The sequence below is a fragment of the Myxocyprinus asiaticus genome, chromosome 44 (genome assembly GCF_019703515.2).
Source record: "Myxocyprinus asiaticus isolate MX2 ecotype Aquarium Trade chromosome 44, UBuf_Myxa_2, whole genome shotgun sequence".
NCBI classification, from domain to species: Eukaryota; Metazoa; Chordata; class Actinopteri; order Cypriniformes; family Catostomidae; genus Myxocyprinus; species Myxocyprinus asiaticus.
In genome coordinates this window covers 7,018,909-7,037,728 of record NC_059387.1, presented here as the reverse complement: position 1 = coordinate 7,037,728, position 18,820 = coordinate 7,018,909, and the positions used below count along the sequence as shown (strand labels likewise).

Here is an 18,820-nt window from a genome sequence, read left to right as displayed (position 1 = left end):
CTTTAGGTGAGAGCTGAGCGACAGAGGCTTGTAGCACCCACGCTCAACAACATACACAGAGAGGAAAAGTGTTTGTGCACACAATAAAATGCAATGCTAGGGTTTAATAGTGTGAAACCACAAATGATTATCTCTGAAACGAGAAATGGGTACACGCTCAAATGTTTGGGTTGCTTGTAAAGTGTTCGGGTTTTTTTTGGTCATTGTCACAGGGTGTGTCTCAATCAGCTCCCTGGTTCAGTAGTCAGTGCAATGTTCAGGGAGTCGGCCATTTCTAGGGCTGTCCCAATCATAAAATCCAGTGCACTGAATCATTCGCTTTCTCAAAATATCCCACAATGCATGGCAAAAATCAGGGAGCATCATTGCTCACTAACTTCCCTTACCTGAAATGTCATCATGTCTTTTAATCTCTCTGAATTTGTTAGAGGATGAACACAAGCGTAAACATATGATGTCAAAACCATGTTTTTTTTTAAAAAATTTTTATGAGAATTATCATTTATCCATAATGTTTATAAAAGGGAAAAAAATCTTATGTATTGGAGTTGTTAGAAAAAGAAACTTTTGTATATTTTTTTAAATTCCATTTATCTGTCATACTACCACAACAAATATATCTACAACGAAAATGCATGATTGTGTCATTTATTCAGCGATGTAGCTGACTACCTCTAGCTGCATTCAAAAGCATGACCTCATAATCGTTTCGTAGGTTACTGAGTCATAAGTGTCCCAATGTTCATTGGATCAACAACACCCTTGCCAGTGCCCAAATTCAAAAAAAAAAAAAAAAAAAAAAAAAACATTATTTATTGATATTTATTTTTTACATTTATTTATTGATATTTACTGTAGGTATTTGCTCCGAAATGGGTACAAAAAATATATAAAAATTTGTAATCAAATTAAATATTGAAATTAAATTATAAGTGTTTAAAAAGAAGTATCCTGTACTATTGTAATTGTTAATGTACAAATAACCCAAATTAACCCTCGTTCTGTGTTCGTTTTGTGCCAACACATTTTGTGTTACCGGTCAAAAATGACCGTCCCACAAGGATTGTTTATATATCTCTCATAGTGCATATATATTATAACAAGATATTGCATCAGATCTTGTTATCAACTTCATTTTTAGTAATTATGACAGGTTTTGTCCTCCTTTTTTGAACATATATATAAAAAATAAAAGAATTACATACATACATACATACATAACATACATAACATACATAACATACATAACATACATAACATACATAACATACATAACATACCACACACATGCAGTATATATTTTTACTGATAGAAGGATTAATTGAACCGAGCTTATACCGGGCCAGTGGGGGGCACTCCCTGCGGAAAACAAAAAAATAATAATAATTACATAATAAATGAATAACCACTTGCTTGATCTAAAAATGAAATAGGCGTCATTTTAAAGCTTAGAATCTGGACTTTACACTGCATTTAGCTAATCCTACCAATTCTTAAATAATGATTTTTAATTTGCTGACATATAAGAAATGTTTTGTTCTCATCAGATGCAAATTTGTTATCACAACAAATATATTTAGAGTTAAACCATACAAAAAGATGAGATAGCCATGTGTTATATATCATTGGAAAGGTCTCAATTAGTAGAATGCAATAAGCAAATTTGTTTTACTCAGATGCCAAACTGCAGTGAGTATTAGTGTATGAAATTCCTACTAAAGCACATAAATATAATAAACAGGAGTGTCGGTCACATTTTTCTTCATTACTTTCTGAAACATACAGTACATATAACATAGATAATGACATATCAAAACTTACAGCAAACTATCCTGATTCAAACGAGCCCAAACACAACATAATATGATAAGAAGATCCTGAAATATTCCTCAAAGTGTGTACATGGAAAGATGATGCAGTGTGTGTGTGTGTGTGTGTGTGTGTGCACATGAACGAGGACTTTGTGTGTGCAAACACGCATCCGCATATGTGCTCATTTAAAGAATTAGGATGCTCCGGATTATTTCTGTAGTTTGTTGTCTAATCCATTCATTTCCACTAGCTGCTCATTTTTGACCAGGAACGCAACAAGTGTAACAAAGTCAAATAAAAAGTTTTGTTTCAGTAACAGCGCACATACAATTTTGTAATTATTGAAACATGCCATTTTACAAATTGAATTAATTATTTAAATTCTAACATAAAAGGATGACAGGGTCATTTTATAAGGTTAGAATAAAAAATAAATAAAAAAATGCCCTCGTAAAGGTAAAAAAAAAAAAAAAAAAACTTGGAAATCAAATACTGCCCCTTAATTAAAAAGTTGACTTCTGACCCTGGTTCCATCTGATCTATACAGGAATTGAGAAAAGTAGCCCCCCGTGAGATTTAGGTGAGTCTGTTGTAAAATTTTGGACGTTTTAGTGTTGAGTTTTATTAACTTCACAGTGACTATTCTCAGACAGTTACCTCTTTAAGAGAGTGAGGCTTAAATCATTTCAACAGAGAACTGAAAACAACATGTTCTCAATGTCTCCGTTACTCAACTCACCAACGGAGACAGATGATTTGTGTACAACTTGCGTGGGAGGCGTCCACTCGAGAATCAAACTGCTGTAATCCTTGTCAAGTCGTGGGGCCGGTCTACACAGAACCATGATGCCAAGAAATCTGAGTGCTTTCCTATGCCAAATGCAAAAAAGTCATTCCTCTGAGAAATGCATTTTGTTGCATTGAGTTGTTGAGCTGCTGTCTGGATTTCTAGCAATAAATGTCTGGTGACCAAAAAGATGATTCACAGACTTGTAGTGCAAAACTACAAATTTTATGCAAAAATCAAAAAGTGAGATAAACTTTTAACATTACATCTTAAAAACCCAATGTTCATGGTGAGATATGTGAAGTGACTTGGTGAAAACTAATTCAATGGAGAACAGCAGAGGACCTAATACAGAGCCTTTGGGAACTCCATACATGTGTTTAATGTTACAGCCCTTATTTAAGCAAACAAAGAGGTAATGGTCAGATAAATAGCACCTAATCCAAGCTAACGCCTGTCCACAAATGCCAACATATTTCTAAAGTCTTCCAAGAGAATGTCTTGATCTTTGGTGTCAAAGGCAGCACTAAGATCTAGGCTAATAACACTAGACGCGAGATGCAGAAGCAGGAACAGTCCCGCAATTGATGAAACAACTGCCCCCTACGTAACCCCCTTAATCATCACAGATCACACATCTTCCCATTCCCAGATTCACACAAGTCACACATGCATTTTGGCCATAATTGTCAGGAAACACAGGGGCTAATCTTTGGAGCTCCATTTCCTATTTGGAAAAAACGAATCTGCCAAGAACACAACAATATAGACAGACAAGGGGGGGTGAAGCTCTCTGTGCATGCCAACTTGCAATGTTTTTAGCCCTAAACAACGCTAAACAAGTTCTCATGAACACGCAAGCAGCTATGAACAAGCTTGTGTTGTTTATTTCTAATCTTTTGTGATACTTTTGGGCATTTAGGATTTAAAGTGAGCCCCTAACCACTAGGGGTGGGTAAAAATAAAGATTTTCCGATTAATCGCAATCTTCATTTGAACGATCTCTATATCGATTCTTAAATCCCAAGATCGATCTTTTACTTTATGCGCAACCCTCTACTACAATGAGGAAATTTGCATTTGCAACAAAATTTCGCACTATGCGAATAAAATGTTTATAGTTGGCAACTGACTGGTAAATGTTTACATTTCACTCACCAGTAATTGTGGAGTTTACAAACCTACAGGTTTTGGGCCAGGATCGGGTCAGTTTTTCAAGTAGTCTATAGGGCGAGTTTCGGGCTGTTCACACGTGCGTCGAGGCTAGGGTTGCAATGGTATGAGATTTTCAAGGTAAGATAACCGTCTCAGAAAATATCACGGTTTCAGAGTATCACGGTATACAGTATTACACAATTACTATTATCAGTTGCAATGACCCCTAAAGGAGTGAAAACAGATTTTTTTTTTCTTTATTATAATTGAAAATTGAAACCATTTTTTTTTTAATTTATGTATGTGTAAAAAAAGTCTCCCTTTTGAAAATAAATAAAATAGAATAAATAAGAAAGCTAACAGAATTATAATAAACCGAATTATAAACATGATAAAAAAATAGCATGTAACTATAACATGTTTTATAACTAAAGCATGTTAGATCACATGTTAGCATAGCATGTTAAATTAACTACTAAATGAAAAATAACATCAGCTGTGTGAGCTTTTAAAGTAATGTCCTATGATTATTAACAGTTAACATATACTGTAGGTGCATGACAGTGCAGCCAGACTGCTCCTGTCTGTACCTTTAACTCAGTGGTTCTCAACTGGTTTTGTTTCAGGACCCAGATCTTACATTGGAAATCAAGTGGCGACACCCCATGGTAAAAACGTAACCAGTATTTAATATATCCTGGGTCGCATTTCCTTTTATGTTGCATAGTTTTGTTCATGGTTTTAAAGTACAAGAACATGCATCAAGTGACATTATTTTAGTTGTTGATATCAACAACAAAAGCGACAAGAAGTTTTATCTCCCCCCTTTTAAAAATTGAAGAGCATATTTACTTCTATGAGCCCATTATTATCCCGTTTGTTTCTAATTTCAAACAGAATTCAAACAGAACATACATATTACACAGGAGGAAATGCTCATTACCATGGTTAGGTCAGTGTAGCTAGTCTTAAATAATAGTAATAATAATAACAAATTATAGTATTTATGAAAAAATAAATACTAGCTGAAACACATCTTGAAAAATGCCACTGTTGATATCAAATGAGGTCTAATAGATTCTACTTTTAGATTGTGTCATATGAAACTATAACATTTTGTCAAAATAAGTTACTTTTACTCATGTAAAATCGTGAAACAATTTTGTGAAGGTGATGATGAAAGTAAAAAAAAAAAAGAAATAGCACATAGCACAGTGTTGCTCTTTTCCTCCTCAGTGCTGGAAGTCAAGTTTGACTTGACTTCCTCCGTAACACTTTAAACTAGAAAAGTCTCGCTAGAATTGAAATTGGTCACATCAGTTTTGAGGTCTGCACTCCGCAATATCGAGGGAAGCCCGGTTGTTGCACGCGTGTGCCATAGAGCAGAGTATATCATGATCGCGAGCTGGTTCCGTTACACTCATTCGAAAGTGCAGATGAGAAGCCTTTACCCGACTGCGAGATTAGCATTAAATCTGCCTCGGCAGACCTAAATATCACTTGGGCGGCCGCCGAAATATCTTCAATTGGAGAACCATGGCATTGTTCTTTCCCTGCTGTCCGTGACACAGTCCAAATAGACATGCGACCCACCAGTTGAGAAACACTGCTCTATCTCACACACACACTCACTTATGTCAGACCCCTCGCTTCTCCCTGACATTTTCTCCGCTGCATGTGTGTGAGTGTGTATGTGTGTGTGTGTGTGTGTGTGTGGGGGGGGGGGGGGGGGGGGCACAAGTTGACGAGTCTGACAGGCAGTTGAGGAGGAAAGGAGATGCGCAAGCGCAGGTGAGATTCTCCGTCCAGTTAAATTTTTTTCTTCTCAATACCGTAAATATCGTAGTACATGGTATGATAACCGTCAATTCTCATACCGTGGTATACCGTGAAACCAGTATACCGCTGCAACCCTAGTCGAGGCCACGTAAACACGCACTGGACGGACGTCTTGGATTGTTATGCCGCAACTCACTGTTAAGCTAAAAATAACTTTAATATTTATAAACACATCTAAAAGACACCTGCGTTCTGTTTTACAATTCGTTGTGCAGGACCATCACATTTTTTTATACACTGTTAACTTAAAAATAATTTCTATATTTATTAACGTATCGCGAGACACCTGTGTTCTGTTTCACTATTTGTTGCGCTGCGTCAAGCTTTTTCAGTGCTGGTGTCACAAATCTCTAAATGGTGAGTCAATGTTTTTCCCTGATGTGCAGACAATAAGTTAAATGCTGAATCATTTAAAAATCAAAAGCATCTCAAAGAAGTCCTATAATCCACAGCATTCGCTGCCTCATGGAACTGTACTGTATATGAATTTAAACCACCAGCTTTGTTCACAGCCATGGTAAACTGCACCTTATCTTTGTGTTTGGAAGCGTTTGTGAATCAAAGGTGTTCTCTGCTCACGCTGCTGTCGTCCAGCATGCATTAGGCCGAACAAATGGTATTTCACATAAGGATGACATTTACATGGATTTATAATAGATATCTCAAAATAAATAAATAATTGATTTAGAGCTCAGGACCCATTGGGTTTAGAGGCCCCTGGGCAACAGCCCAATCGGCCCAGTGGTTAATCCGTCCCTTGGTCCCCTATATAATTAACAGCATTACCTGGGAGATAATGTTTTTCCTATGTAAGCAAAAGGGACATTATAATTTAAATAAACCCATATGAATTGATATAAAATCAAACCAAAATCTCGTGAATCATCAACCACCCCTACTTATCCACTGCATTTTTACTGAAAAGACGGCCTGCAAAATTAATTGAAACATCTCCTTTTTTGTTTTGCATAAGAAAGAATACAGGTTCGGAACATGAAAACTAGTAAATTAGGGCAGAATTTTAATTTACTTTTAACTCCAATCACAGTTGCCTTTATTTAGCTGACTCAGTCTCTCCTCTGAGATACATACAACAGAAAGACATGTATTTCACGACAATAAAGAGGGAAAACAATAAGACGAGAAATATTCCCTTAATATCAGCACTTCAGCCTCCCACAACAAGGGTCAGGGACCGATCCAACACAACAGATAGAGATCGGTGATAACACAACCAGCATGGAGCTGTGATGAAAACATTCGAAGTACACACCAGGCCGTGCACAGTGGCCCATTAGTGTGCTGCACTGATGTTCAGATCTAATTTGGTCACATGCTGGTGGTGCAGACTGTTTAATATGCAGCCAGAGGAAGACAGAACAGTTAGAAATGCTGTAAAGATGGGAACATCCTCTGTCAGCACAGCTTTGGGTATGCCTCAGTACACTGGAAACACTTTATAGCCATTAGTCACCTTCCAGTGGAACAGGGTGGCTGTCAATTTTGATGTTACAGGATTACAGAATTTACATTCTGATGTAGAGAACTTGTTTTATAGAGCTACATTCATACAGTGTTGATCGATTAGCCTAGTTGATGTTTCCCACAGTTAAAGTAGGATAACACTACTCAACTGATAAAATCTGAACAGATTATAAAAATACTAGGTATCATACACTTACCGACAATGTAAATGGCTACAGATGAAAACTGGGTATCACACACACCATATGACCAAGTATTACACACTACCCGATTGTGAAGTCGATCTGATCGAAACACACGGAAACACCCGCCATCCCATTAACTCGTCTCCTCGTAGGAGGAATCAATAGCAGAGCTTCACTTCTAGTGTTTGTTTGCCATCTCCATTTCTTGAACTTTGTGGCCCGCGTGCTCGACTTCCATTGACTGGTCACTGTATGGCTTGCATCAAACACTACGAGATATCCTCTATAATCTGCTCTAAAATTTCAAACATGCTTGATATACTAGTTGGAATCCTAATTGGAGGGTAAGAAATCAGAGTCTGCCATCTTAGATAATATGATTTTCTGTGAAGTCTGTAAACTCTGATTGATCCAAAATCTGCAGACTGGTGCTGCTAAGCATGGACTCCACTGGATTGCAACCCAGGGCTAAAATTGGTGTAAAGTTGGGTAGTGTAATCCAGCCTTGAGTCACAATTAAGTTTCTCACAGTTAAAGGGGGCGAGAGTTTCGAGTTCAGTGACATTAGTCAGAGTTTGGTTGTTTCAGAGGTGGAGCAAGTTATTACATTTTGATAAAATATTACAAACTTTCTATTTGGCATAACGCGCACTGATGAATCACACAATAAGACCAGCAACAAGCATATATAAGTAAATGGGGTTGATTTCATGGTGTTTATCCTCTAGAGCGAAGTGTCTGGTGTAGAGTTCATGTGGACTTGGGGCGCAATTGGCATGAAAGCAGTGCAACTTATAAGTGAACCGCTATTGCGTTATTTTTGCGTAATTTGCCTGTTATAGTAACATGCATTTCTTATTGCTGTTTGTCTTCAAGGAAATTGCCTACAGTGACCACTTCGCATACTTCGCAAAAGCAAAAGACACAAAATATCAGTAAAAAACCCTTTTCATTTTTGGCGCCTTCTCCTCAAGTTGTTACTTAGCTAAAATGGTCATGTTGAAGGAATGTTTAAGGTTCAATACAAGTTAAGCTGAATCCACAGCATATGTGGCGTGATGTTGAAAAAAAAGAATAATTGATTATAATTATAATAATTGACTCATCCCTGTTTTTATTTTTTTTTAAAAGCCCAAATCATGGTAAGGCACTTACCACAGAAGTGAATGGAGTCAGTCCATTAATGTTAAAATACTCATTGTTTTAAAACTGATACAAAATGTAAACATCATACGTTCCAACATGATTTTAGTGTGATACAATCAGGAATTTAATTGTCATTATGGCATTTATCAGATACAGGGTTTACCTGCTTTCTGTCGTCTTGACAACGTAGTAGTAATGTTTGATATAACTTTACGAAGTGATTTTATCACACCAAAATCATGTTGACATGTATAATGTTTATGTGTTGCGGCTATACTTTCCCCAAACATAGTCTATTTTAACGTTTACGAACTGGCTCCATTCACTTCCATTGTAAGCTCCTAAATGCATACAAAGAGACCTGCGGGAGCAGGAATAAGAGAGTTGGAACTGAACTCTGTTCGGTTCAAGCAATTTAAGTGTAAAACGGTATATAAATCCAATGTACTATACTTATGAAAGTTAGATTATAAATGCTATATTACAGAAAGGTCAATAGCCACAGTTTTAATGCCACACTCTTAATGCTCCATAATGAAAACATTAATATTCTAATTTTATATTCTAATTCCAACAATATACATAATATATTATAATTATGTGAATGCAGAAAGAGATAATATTATATCACCCTGTTTTCCCTATAAAACCCCTTTATTTCCATGGCTATCTTTGGAGTGATTAATGAATCACTGTAAATAGAGAGTGCGTGTAAAAAGACAGTGCTGGTTATGAGAACTGGCCTCTGTTGACTCTCTAAATAAGTCTGTGTCGTACAGCCATTCATAAAGCACAGTGATTCCAAAAGACGCCAAATGAATGGAGACCTGAAAATAGCCTCCACTGTCTGCAATCTAATCCAATCAACATCTGCATGAAGATCTGCTGATTAAAACTCAATGATGTGATTGGCAAACAATAGCCATCAAATCATTTTGGGTTTATTTAATTATTTATTGAGGGCAGTGTTTGTGCTGTGATGGCAAATCAATGAATGAAACGTTTTCACATTGAACAAGTACTGTTGTATTTGGTGTATTTTTGATCCTGGATTTTAATAACTTCGGAAGCTATAATACCTAACATTAGCATATTGAAGTGGGATGAGGTTTAAAGAAGAGACTCCGTGGGAGAGTTTCTCATCTCCAATCCATGATGACAGAGTTAAATATAGAGACGCATAGGGAGGCAGAATGGGTGAATGGAAAACAGGACAGATATTAACTAGTCACTCACAGAGACAGTCACATTCATTGACATGGAGACAGTTCTATGGGAAGGAGTTGTGCAAATACACTATGAAAACTTTGGAGAGACAAGGTCAAAGCGGGGGAAATGAGATCGAGAGAAAAGAGATATTAAAAAGAGAGTATAGCTGACCTGAGATATGTGGTTGATGGAGGACTCCATCCTGCGCAGCTGTGAGGCCTGTATATCCAGCAGCTGCAGCACATTGTTGGCTAAGGCATTGATCTGATAGGCCACGCTCGCCAGGGACTGGGTGGTGTACGCTTTGGTCTCCTCCAAGGCTTTCCTCTTATCCTGTGCCTGCAGGCCAAGGGAAGAAAAAAGCCCACACAAGTTAATCTACATTTTCATTATAACAGCATTTGCTTCAGCTTACACATAAGCCACTTGGATGCACCTAGGGCTGGGCGATGTGATGATACTTATCATGGTGAAGATATAAAGTGTCAATCAATAGAAGTTTTGCCATATCATGTATATTGTGATATGTAAATATACATGTGTGTGGCATGTGCATTTCTATCAGTGGGCAGGGCTTCATGTGAGACTGAAAGAAAACGTGTTTTTTCCGGCGTTGAAAATTTCAGTGATATTCATCTTGCATTCGGCGCTTTATAAGCGCTAAATATGCTTCTCATCTGACACACGTATCCTTGTTTCACGTAAGTCCAGTAGGCTTTGTGCTTCAGAGATAGGAGAGCACAGAGCGGGATCTTTTGGCCGATACCGATATTTGGTCATACATCGGTGCATCTCGGTGTAACTTTCCGTCTTTTATCCGTATTGCATTCATTTGCACGTAAAAAGCAAAATGCTGTTAAAACTGTCATGTCACTTGCCGGAAATTGCTTTTGAAGCTAAAGTGTGTAATTTCTGTGCAACCGCATGGAATTGCAAAAATAAATGTTTGATAAAACAAACAGATAGCCCCGCCCCCAACTGACGCCATTTATAGTGCCACAGAGACACAATATTTCACCAACAAATGGCTTACTTAAAAGTTGTCTCTGCATATTAAGATGGGATAACAGAGTGTTTCACCAGAGAAAAAGTTAAAGGTAGTTCACAGCTGTGCCAGAAATACATAAATATAAGACAGACCAACCTGATCTCATGAAAATTCATACATAATTTACAGGTTGGCTGTTTCGTATGGTCTTGCACAATGTTGTTCACATGAACTCATACGACTTCATCACGCCCAAATGCGGAAGCGTGAGTTCCACGCACGAGGCGTTAAGGACATACTTATTAATAGTATGCCCTTACCCAAACCCCTTATCTAAACTTAATCATTCAGTAGTGTGTGTAAACATGATTGGAAGCTGTTGTGTGTGACAGAACCAAGTAATTGTCACGTATTAAATGGAAACGATGTCCAGCGACGTCAATGGCTGTAGTGAAAGTCGTAGGAATTCAAACGAGTGCAGTAGCACGATATCATATGAATTAGCCAAACTTAGAAAAGTCGTACGGATCCTGACGATTTCGCCGTGAGATTGTGTTGGACAGACATAAGTACCAGAATCTCTAACAGTTACGGTAATCTATCGATCTGCTCGAATCTTTTGTTTCAGTGTCTGTCCAATTTGAAGACATTTCTTTCACAACTGTACGGTAGATAATGATGATTTTTAACTCTGCGTCACAAGCTTACAGCTAAATGACGTGGAGTAATTGCGTCAAATCCTTTAGATTGGCTCAAACTCTTTGACAGTCATTCTGTTTATATGTGCAGTTATAATCGAGCTACAGCAGTTTTCTTGCGTAGGCAAGTTACAGTCTTCATCTGTCGATCCAGGTAAACGTAAAACGATGCATAATCGAATATGTGAAGGAAGGAGGTCAAATACACTGAGTTAAATACAGATCCTGCCTCTCGGATCATGCATGGTATGGTATCTTCGCATTGGTATCTTTGATTTCAGATTTACTCACCCCTAAACATGACATAAAATGCAGCTGGTCATTTTAACATGCCACTTCATGTCTAAGTAAGCTGTTCTTGTTCAGAACGAGCTGCAGTGTGGACCAGACTTTATGCAGATAGCCAAATGTCTGGCTACATGAGAATAATTTACAAACTTCAAAGCTCGATATCAGACTACAAACTGTATTGGGTTGATGACATTGAGTTTTCCCTTGAGTTAGCTCACCTAAAATAAGTGTAAATAACTTTGTAGTCCACAGGAAATTTGTTCTGACACAAAAACTTGCATGAACCACAACCACACATCTTAGGTGTGGTATTTTCTCAGTTCTTCATTTGGCCTACCTCAGTGGTAAACCCTGCTTTCACAGAGGTAAACCACCATTCATGCAAGCATCATCAGAGCTGGCCCTTCAAAACCTTGCAAAAACAGATAAAAAAAAAAATGGCATGAAAACACCTGCTGTGTGGGGGGAAACCACAGTCTGTATTTCTAAGCATCACATGACTGGATCAATAAAATTGTATTTAAAACTATTTTTTCTGTGAACTGTAAAGCTCTACTAAGTTTGCCAGTTTGATAAATCGTGTAAACAGATATAGAGTTTGGCCTTGTTTTTGAAGGAACATACTGTATGGACCAGATGTGTAGCGGAATAACGAGCCTGAAAGTATGAGGGAGGGAATCCTCCAGAGAACTGCAAAACAGAAGCAGTGATGACACTGACTGTATTAACACATCAGAAGCACACACAAAAAGCCAGTTACACATGAGAACTGCAGCTCTACAAGCATTCCATGCAGCAAATTATGTGAAGGTATGAAATAATATTTTTCTGATGTTCCACTGAAAAATGGAGCAGAACTGCTCTTCGGTCAAAAGGCTGGCTACTTTTAGCAGATGCTTGGCGACAGAATTTGACATTGTTAAGCTAGAGATGCTCACTGCTCAGTCTAGCTTTAACAAAAATTTCAGAATTTATACATTCTTTGGAAATGTTGCAAATCAGTACATTTATACCTACACAAAAAGTGTAGGGTACTCAATTGAAATCCAACAAAAATATGAACCTTTTAAAGCTTGTTCACTTGCCAGAAGATTGAAATGATGAGTTTATTGCGGGACAAAACTCTCCACAGACGACATAAGGACTGAATGTGCCATAAAGGCAAGTTGTAATCTCATATGCCTTAAAAAGAACATTTGGTACATTTTCAGTCTTGATGCATTGTGCTGTTATCAAAATCTGCTGCAGTTCCACTTTACGGCTGCCCTGTTGATTGATTACTTCCCTATGAGGCATCCGTAAATCTCAAAGTCCACATACGGCCAACAAAAAGCTACTAGGGTTGTCGAGATACCAACATTTCTGTAGTTGGGTCAATGACATTTTTTTGTCCGGTTATTCACAAATACATTATAAAATACAATTCACACAACAAAGTTACTTGAATATAACTCTTATGAACATGTTTTCAATTACTGAGTTCAAAGTCATTTCTATATTTTTTTTCTGGGGCTTGATGTAAAACATGTCCAGAGACTTAGAAAAATATAAGTCTCAAAACTGAAATTCTTGAAAAAAAAAGAAAGGTTGGATGTTGGCCATTTTATGATTATCGGCATTTGCCAATAACGTGAATGCTTAGCTGATTAACAGAAGTGTTAACTTTCCCTTTGTGTAAGTTTCAAAATCTACAAATACATTTATCGATGGATAGTCAACAACACTTTAAGGTACAAAAAAAAACAAAAAACCTTAAAACTTAAATGAATAGTTCACCCAAAAATGAAAATTTGCTGATAATTTACTCACCCTCAGGCCATCCAAGATGTATCTGAGTTTCTTTCTTCATCAAAACAGAATTTAAGACTTTTAGGATTTCATTTCAGGCCTCCTCCTTTAAACAATGCAAGTGAATGTCCTTCATTTTTTGACGGTCCAAAATGCATATTTAGGGTGCATCAAAATAATCCACAACTCCAGTCGACAAATAAAGTTCTTCTGAAAGCAAACGATTGATTATTTTTAGAAACAAAACAGTACTTATATACTTTTTAACTACAAATGTTCACTTCCGTACATCTCTGTGACCTGCGCTCATTAGAGGGATGACGTAAGCTCGTTGGTAAGGTCACGCATCACGTGGAGGAGTCAGGAATCGCGTCAACTAGATGTTTTAAAGATTCTCATTTTTAAATCACCCTGGACACCCTTGGTTGGTGAAATGATCAATTGGTAACAGACTGAGGGCAGTAGGCCCTAAACACAGTAAGAATTGCATTTATCATTTCCAAATAGGCCTATTTCTTCCAAAAGTACTTAGAAAACACCACTTATAAAGTGCCTCTATAACCTACAGATAGCAGAAATATAGCATATTGAAGATCCTCAAACCCAATCGTATAGGAAACAAGAATTAAGATGGACCATGTTCCTCTTTAGTTAAGTGAGGATTTAGTGAGTGAAATTACATTCAAGCAAGACTGTGAAGTTGTGGATATGTCTTTGCTTCTTCAGGACACCAGTCTGTTCTGGCTGTTAAGGCAAATGTGTCTAAGAACATTGGGAATGGCCGAGTCACTGCTGTTCTGGTCTATCTGTTGAGTTCTCTCTCCATATATGCTCTTACAAAAACACACAAAGTGATCGTCTAGCCCTGGCAGCTGGACTTCTTCTAATGCAACATTCTCCAATAGTCCTCCAAGCAGCCTACCATGGTTAAACAGGCAGATCTTTACAAAAACAGCTTCATCTCAAGGACGTTTCACAAAGAAACAGTGTTTGTTTGGAGTCTCTGGAAACCTCAAGAAACTTCCCACAGAGCAAGAAGTATTCTGAGAAGACAAAAGGTAGCAATCTCGCTTTTCTCTTCTACAGTCACAAACACGACACCATAAAGTGAGGTGGAGGATGGAGAACAGATAAACTAGAACTCCTTTGTTCCACAATGGAAGACAACTACACCAACCTTTGAATACAAAGTTGATTGTCACATTAAGATGGCAACTGCTCAACAATGAATTGCTGAAATTCTTTAGACAATACCTTGTAAATCACTGTGATGTCTATTGATGAGATAAGAGAAAAGATGGGGGGTTGGCTTGACCAACCACAAGTAGTGGTCGACCGATAAGGGTTTTTCAATGGCTGATGCCGATACCGACATCTGAAGAACAGGATGACCGGTGGCCAATATAAATGCAGATAAAAATAATAACATTTAACAACAGCAATTCAGATGTACACAACATATCTGAAACAAACATTAATTTTATGCAATATTTACTCAAATTTGCATAAACTTGAAAAGAAAAAAACATGAAAACAAAGTGCTGACTATTCATTGACAAATCTGTTGGTAGATTTTAGAACTGACAAAAGGGAAAAGTTAACACTTCTCTTAATCGGTCAAGCAAACATGGGTATCTGCTGTTGCGATAATCGCAAGAGGGCCAAATATCTGCTGATTAATGGTCAATATATTGGTCTAGCTGATATATCAGACTACCTCTAATCACAAGGCGACACAAAAGAGTCACTGTTACAAGGAACTATTGCAGCATTTTACCTTAAAACAGAATATTCAAGGTTTAATATAAATTAAGCTGTTGAGTAACACAAGCAATAATTTCAACATTCCTCAGTTTGTAAAAAAAAAAAAAAAAAATCAGGGGGTCAGGAATGGGCTGGTTAGCAGGTACCTGTAAGATGCTGGAACTACAGTGTTTCCCAGCAGCGCACATCTGCTGCTAAATAATGAGCACCGCTGTTGAAATTTCACACGGTTCATTAATATTCTTTACGCAACGTAACACTTGCTAGGCCCAGTCAGCTGCGCGCTTTCTACACTGCACGCTGTTGAATGGTGATATGAAACGAAAGGAAACACACACACAAATCCATCCACATGCTCACAGTGACGTCACCGTTTAGCAGTCCAACAAAGGCTGTTTGTGAATGCGCGTGCACAACGGACAAGCAGGATAACCAACAAATTTGGTGCAGGATTGCACGCAAATTTAATAATCCCTGCATGTTACACATTCATAATGCAGGGAATTCCCGCACTCTTTTATTCACTTAAACATTTAGCTGAGAATCGGTAAATCAATCCATACAGATGAACAATTTAAATCAGTAGTCTTGTCTTTGTATCAAACTGTAATTCCAGATCTTGCGCAAGTAAATCAGCTCTACTGCATCCATCTCTCCCCCTCTAGTGCACCTCAATGAACGCTTGTTGAGTTTCATGTAAGTGTGGGCAGGGAGAAAGTCACAAGTAAGTTTGTCACATGTTTACTGAACTTAAGATTCGACATGCGAATTGTGTTGTACTGTGGAAGGCCACAGTGTTATTTATTTAGGCATAACGTGTACAGACGTTACACAAAGACAAATTTTGTGTAAAGACGACATAACGCATATGCGTTATTGCGTTTAAACATGTAATTATGTGTCCACGCGCAGTCGCGTGGACCCGTTATTGCATGTAGATGCGTATTTACTGGGAACTCGACAGTCAAAATAAAAGTCACATCCACAAGCATGGAAATCTAACAAAATCAGAATCAGAATCAGCTTTACTGCCAAGTATGCTTACACATACAAAGAATTTGTCTTGGTGACAGGAGCTTCCAGTGTACAACAATACAAAAACAGCAGCAAGACATAGATAATAATAAAAAATAATTATACACATACGTACAGACACACACACACACACACACACACACACATACATACATACACACATACACATAGGCAGTGCAAATCTACTACAATCTGTTATCTGTTATGTACAGTGCAAATACAAATCTGTTATGTACAGTGTAAATGTTTTTTTTTTTTTTCCTTTTTTTTTTTTTCAGAGGAATGAAATGGCAGAAGAGGTTGGATGTGTTGGATAAACATAAAAAAGACTGTGTATTGCACATAGTTATTGCTCAATGGGGCAATTTAACTGTTCATGAGATGGATAGCCTGATGGAAAAAACTGTTCCTGTGCCTGACATTTCTGGTGCTCAGAGCTCTGAAGCATCAGCCAGAAGGCAACAGATCAAAAAAGGTAGTGGGCAGGGTGAGTGGGGTCCAGAGTGATTTTTAGACCAATAATCCTCTCAGCAGTCCGAACTGTCCTTCGTAGTCTTCTGATGTCTGATTTCATAGCTGAACCAAACCAGACAGTTATTGAAGTGCAGAGGACAGACTCATTGAACGCCGAGTAAAACTGTATCAGCAGCGCCTGTGGCAGGTTGAATTTCCTCAGCTGGCGAAGGAAGTACAACCTCTGCTGGGCCTTTTTCACAATGGAGTCAATGTGGAGTCCCACTTCAGGTCCTGTGAGATGGTAGTGTCCACGAACCTGAATGACTCCACTGCTGCCATAGTGCTGTTTAGAATGGTGAGGGGGGTCAGTGTTGGGGTGTTTCTCCAAAGTCCACAATGATCTCCACCGTTTTGAGCATGTTCAGCTCAAGGTTGTTTTGACTGCACAAGACAGCCAGCTGTACAACCTCCCTTCTGTGTGCAGACTCATCGTCATCTCGGATGAGGCCGATGACAGTGGTGTCGTCTGCAAACTTCAGGAGCTTGACAGAGGGGTCCTTGGCAATGCAGTCACTGGTGCAGAGGGAGAAGTGTGGAGAGCACACATCCCTGGGGTGCACCAGTGCTGATTGTACAAGTGCTAAAAGTGAGTTTCCCCTGTCTCACAAGCTGCTGCCTGTCCGTCAGAAAGCTGGTAATCCACTGACAGATAGACATGGGAACAGAGAGTTGGTGTAATTTATGCTGGAGTATAGCTGGGATGATGGTGTTGAAAGCCGAACTGAAGTCCACAAAAAGGATCCTTGCATATGTTCCTGGTCTGTCCATATGTTGCAGGATATGATGCAATCCCATGTTGACTGCATCATCCACAGACCTTTTTGCTCGATAAGCAAATTGAAGGGGATCTAGAAAGGGGATCCAGCGATGTTCTTCAGGTGGGCCAACACCAGTCTCTCAAATGATTTCATGACCACAGACTGCAGGGTGACAGGTCTGTAGTCATTAAGTCCTGTGATTTTTGGTTTCTTTGGGATGGGGATGATAGTGGAACGTTTGAAGCAGCATGGGACTTCACACTGCTCCAGTGATCTATTGAAGATCTGTGTGAAGATGGGGGCCAGCTGGTTAGCACAGGATCGAAGAAACGCTGGCGAGACACCATCTGGGCCTGAAGCTGAAGCCTTGTCTTTTGTTTCCGAAAGACGCGGCTCACATCATCTTCACAGATCTTAAGTGCAGGTTGAGTAGCAGGAGGGGGGAGGAGGGGGGTTGCAGGAGGTGTTGGTGTTTGTGTGAAGTGAAGGTCAGAGTGGGTGTGGGGTGTGAGATTGGGCCTTTCAAATCTGCAGTAGAACACATTCAGGTCGTCAGACAGTTGTTGGTTCCCAACAGGGTTGGGGGTAGGAGTCCTGTAATTCGTAAGTTGTTTCATGCCACTCCACACTGATGCAGGGTCGTTAGCTGAAAACTTGTTTTTCAGCTTCTCAGAGTATCTTTGTTTAGCCACTCTGATTTCCTTGTTCAGTGTCTTCCTGGCCTGATTGTACAAGCCTTTATCCCCACCCCTGTAAGCATCCTCTTTTGCCTGACGAAGCTGCCTGAGCTCTGCTGCAAACCACAGTTTGTCATTGTTGAACTTTAAATAAGTCCTAGTAGGAATGCACATATCCTCACAGAAAGTGATATATGATGTAACAGTATCTGTAAGCTTGTCCAGGTCTGTGGCTGCAGCCTCAAAAACACTCTAATCAGTGCAATCAAAGCAGGCTTGTAGTTCCCGCTCTGCTTCATTGGTCCATCTCTTTACAGTCCTTACTAATGGCTTGGTTGATTTTAATTTCTGCCTGTAGGTTGGAAGAAGATGAACCAGACAGTGATCAGAGAGTCCCAAAGCTGCTCTAGGAACAGAGCAATATGCATCCTTTATTGTTGTGTAGCAGTGATCCAGTATATTTCTGTCTCTGGTTGGGCATGTAATGTGCTGTTAGTATTTGGGCAGTTCACGTGTGAGGTTTGCTTTGTTAAAATCCCCAAGAATAATAATAACTGAGTCCGGGTATTGTTGTTCCGTGTCTGTGATTTGATCAGTCAGCTGTTGCAGCACGGCATTCAAACACGCGTTTGGAGCGATATACACTCACCAGAATAAACGAGGAAAACTCCCGCGGCGAGTATAAAG

At 38.7% G+C, this 18,820-nt stretch overlaps 1 pseudogene; it reads right to left on the bottom strand.

The window, feature by feature from the left end:
• Positions 1-18,820, bottom strand: part of LOC127434677 (abl interactor 1-like) — a 74,380-nt pseudogene that overhangs the window by 41,395 nt on the left and 14,165 nt on the right.